A 4,615-nucleotide genomic window follows, 5' to 3' on the forward strand; every position below is an offset into this window, starting at 1 on the left:
CTTGGTGGTTAACGAGATAGTATTAACAGGTGGAAACTTTTAGGAGGTGATGGTATTGATGACCTCATAAAAGAGGTGCAACAGAGTGTCCACCCCCTTTCACCATGTGAGGACACATGATATTGTCTTTTTAAATTTTTTTTAATTTTTTATTTTTTGAGACAGGGTCTCACTAAGTTGCTTAGGGCCTCTCTAAGTTGTCCAGGTTGGCTTCAAACTTGTGAATCTCCTGTTTCAGGCTCCTGAGTTACTAGGATTAGAGGTGTGAACCACTGAGCCCAGCACATGGTGTCTTCTACAAAAGTAACATCTATGAAGCACAGGCCCTCACCAGAAAGAATCTGCAGGCCCTTTGATCTTGGATTTTCCAGCCTCCAGAAATGAAAATAAACTCTTACTGCTTATAAATAACCCATCTAAGATACTTTGTTATAACAGTACAAGTGAATTAAAACAGATTTTCATAGGAATCCCATCACATTGTAATAACCATGTCTTTAAAAGTTGTGCAAGTACTGAAAGATCATCATTTAGTTCATCTCAGCTAACACTGTTAATAGCATGAACTTCTCAGTTAACTTATTTTCATAATATTTGTATATTTGCACATTTGCATTAATTAAAGGATGTATACAAAGAAGCTGGGTAAGTTGGAGCCCTTTGCTCTCTCTCATACTAAGCAGCTGGTGGAAAATTCATTTGCCTCTAGACTAAACTTCCAACAACTTCTACCTATGTTCTTCCTGTGAAAGTTTGCATATTTCCATATTACTTGTACATTATTCACATTTCTGCATTATTTGCATATTATTATTTATACTCTCCATACTTGCATTTTGCCATTTGCATTAGCATTCAAGTTCAACAAAATGGGCCGCTGGGTCAAGAATGTTCTATTGAAGAGTAAAAGTTGTAATTGACAAGCTGATTCTAAGATCTTTATGAAAATGCAAAGGATCTAGTCAAAACTGCCAGTTTATAAATTTAAAAACAATTATTCATGATATTGAATGGCTTGTGTGGTATATGTAGTATCTTGAATAGCTTGAATGTGTCACATTAGAACCTAGTTTCCTGGCTATTGTTTTTCACAATAATATGAAAAATAACATATCAGAATTTTTAATAAGATGAAGCAAGTAGCACAATGACAGGACAGTTGGCCCTTTCCCATCACTCAATTACCATCTTATTCTACTTGGGCTGCCATAACAAAATACCACAGTCTGACTGGCTTGAACAACAGAAATTTATTTTCTCACAGTTTGGGAAGCTAGGGAGTTCAAGGTCAAGGTGTCAACAGATATGTTGTCTATCCAGATCCCATTTCCAGGTTCATAGATGGTGCCTTCTCACTGTCCTCACATGGTGGAAGGGGCAAGGCAGATCCCTGAGTCCTCTTCTTTAAGGGCACCAATCTCATTCATGAGGTCTCTGCCTTTGTGACATGATGATTTCCCAAATACCTTGCCTCTTAATGCTATCACCTTGGGTATTAGTTTTCAACACAATGAATTTGGAGGCCGGGTGTGGTGGCGCATGCCTGTAATGCCAATGGCTCAGGAGGCTGAGGCAGGAGGATCATGAATTCAAACCCAGCCTCAGCAAAAGCGAGGTTCTAAGCAACTGGGTGAGACCCTGTCTCTAAGTAAAATACAAAATAGGGTTGGGGATGTGGCTCAGTGGTTGAGTGCACTTGAGTTCAATCCCTAGTACTAAGAAAAAAGAAAAAGAAAAAAATGAATTTAGAGGGATGCAAGCATTCAGAACATAATAGCAATAGTTGTTTTTTTTTTTTTTTTCACTTGTCAAAAGGAGAAATTGACAATACTGGATCTGCTTTTAAAAACTGCATTCAAATGCTCCAACTCTCCACCTCCTCTGATTTCAACTTCCATTATGAAAAAGTATACTGGTGATTGTTCCACTGAAGTGGGAGTTCCCCGTCCTTCTTTGGCCCTAGAACCCACCATGCACCCTCATATCAGAGCCTATTAAACTCTGTTGTGGTTTCATGCTAAGAGAACATAGTCAAGTCTCCTGTTTCTGTTCCTCTTTCCTCCTCCTAATTCTTGTGGAATTCCAAACAACTCTATTCCTTCTTTATACCCACAACTCATGATAGATCAGCATCACATATTTCACTCACTTTTTAAGGAAGGGATTATCACAACTTTATGTGGAGGAAATCAGCTTGCTTGCTACCAGCTGCTCAGTATGGGGGAGAGAAAAAGGCCTGGGTTACCCAGCTCCTTCTAATACAGTTAATGTGATAATCCCAACAATCTTCCCCAAACACTTTCCCCACTTCATGCTCATGCTCTGAACTAGAGTATGTCTGCAGCTGTCTCATGTAGGAGTCACTCTTCTGCATTAGGTGGACTATATTTTGGGTGGTGTATATTCATCTCCATTCCCAGCAGAAAAGAGGAGATGGAATAAACAAGCAAAGAAATCACTGATAAAGCAAATTCCCTAAGGGTCTGGGAAAGACAGAATTGAGAACCCAGGTAAAACAGGAATAACAACAATTTTTCTTCTGTTAGAAGGCAATCTGAAAGCAGGAACAGTTCTAGATAAATCATCCCAGTCCCTGGCATGTGAGAGGGACTCATCTACTTACTGGACCCAGTAGATGTTAACTAAGAAAATAAACTACCAGCTCCTAGTGAGTAAGAAAATGTGTCATTGAAACACTTCATACCCAGCAACCAGTCACATGGAAATTTATCATTGATATCCAGAATGAAATGCTGGGCTGGGAGACCTTGCAGGTTATCTAATAGGGCAATCGGTGTACTTGGTAATCACTTTATTCCTTTAATTATCATTATTACCAGATGAACTTTACCTTCAACAAAGTGTAATAACCTGCACCAGCAGCCTAATTACTTTCTCACCTTTAAACATTTCTACAAGATTAAGGAAGGAAACTAACAAGGACTGAGCTCTTAAGTGTCAGGCTCCATGCCAAGCACCTTAATGCATTGTTTTATTTAATTACTTGCAACAACACTATTGAAGAAACCCACTCAGAGAAATTAAGTATCTTGATGATGTCATGGGCCCCAAAAGCAAAGCTAGGATTCACGCTCAGATCTACTCACTTAGAAGCTTACTCTCACTGGGCGTGGTGGTGCACAACTGTAATTCCAGCAGCTTGAGAGGCTGAAGCAGGAGAATCACGAATTCAAAGCCAGCCTTAGCAAAAGCAAGGCTCCATGCAACTCAGTGAGACCCTGTTTCTAAATAAAATACAAAATAGGGCTGGGGATGTAGCTCAGTGGTTGAATGTCCCTGAGTTCAATCCCTGGTATTAAAAAAAAAAAAAAAAAAAGCCTACTCTTTCCATATGTCACAATGGGGAAAAACAACAACAACAACAAAAAAGAAACAAACAAAAAAAGAATTATCCAATTCCAATAAACTAATTTCATACCAGAAAGACCATTCAAGCAGCATACAGAGAAAGTGTCTAGCAGAAATTCACTCGGCTTTTCTGTAGCTTTTATAAAGTGTCAGATTTGTGGGTGTTTTCAGAAAACTGACAACTTGTGGATGGAACATAACTTTTTGTCCATCTCTAGGCTTCCCCTATTCTAGTGAGAAAGCAATTTTTAAATGCCCCCTATTTCTTTCCCTCTGAATTTGAGGTCCTCTATTATTTTCTGTTGTCAAAACTCAGACAAACCTTATTATTTTATTAGGTCATTGGATATGATTTATATGTCTCCTAAGAGGAGTGACTGCAGAAAGGGAGAGTGATAGGACTTATCAGCCCTGGAGTGGACTGAGCTCACCCATTAAGTTAGCCTGCATGCCCTGTACTTGACAGTTATTAATGCTTCCTCTTCTGTAGCTTCCAATATTTGTCCTTTTGGAGAGCCAGTTCCAGATGTTATTGTTGCATTGTGGTGACACTTATTGCCCAAGCATGCCAATGGTTTCCAAATTTTGGGCACAGACTGCTATAACAGTTCCCTGGTTGGTGCCCTTCCAATGCATCATCTAGGAAGCCCAAGTGACCAGCATGAGCCAGTCACAGCCTCTGAAACAACTGGCATATCCTGGCTCAGGCCACTTTCAAGTTCAAACTGTTTCTCATTAGCAATCATTGTGTCTTACTATTAATCTGAAAGTGCTGTTTCACCTTCATCAGCTCTCATTGTGTGATGACTCACAAGGCTGGTGAGCTCTGGTGACCATTGCCTACCATAATAATGGTCCAGGCCATACAGTAGTCAATTAAGGATAGTGGGATATATCATTTCTTTTATTAGTCTGGGTAGGCTAAGTTATGCCATGGTGACAAGTGACCCCCAAATCTCATTACCTTTCAACAACGAAGGATTACTTCTTAATCATATTAATGTCTGTCGTAGGCTGGCCTGCCTCCTTCACTCTAGAACCCAAGTTAATGGAGTCACCTCCCTGGACAAAATTTCAGTCTGTGGTCAAGGCAAATGAAGAAAAGCAAAACAAGCTCACTCTTACAGCTTCTACTCTACTTTATCAACAAAGCAAATCACAAGACCACTCCTAATATCAACAGAGAACATAAAATTCTGCAGGGAGCCTCCTCCCATGGAGAGATAGCATACATTTTGAGTACTAA

This window comes from Marmota marmota, unplaced genomic scaffold, assembly GCF_001458135.2.
Source record: "Marmota marmota marmota unplaced genomic scaffold, marMar, whole genome shotgun sequence".
NCBI lineage: Eukaryota > Metazoa > Chordata > Mammalia > Rodentia > Sciuridae > Marmota > Marmota marmota.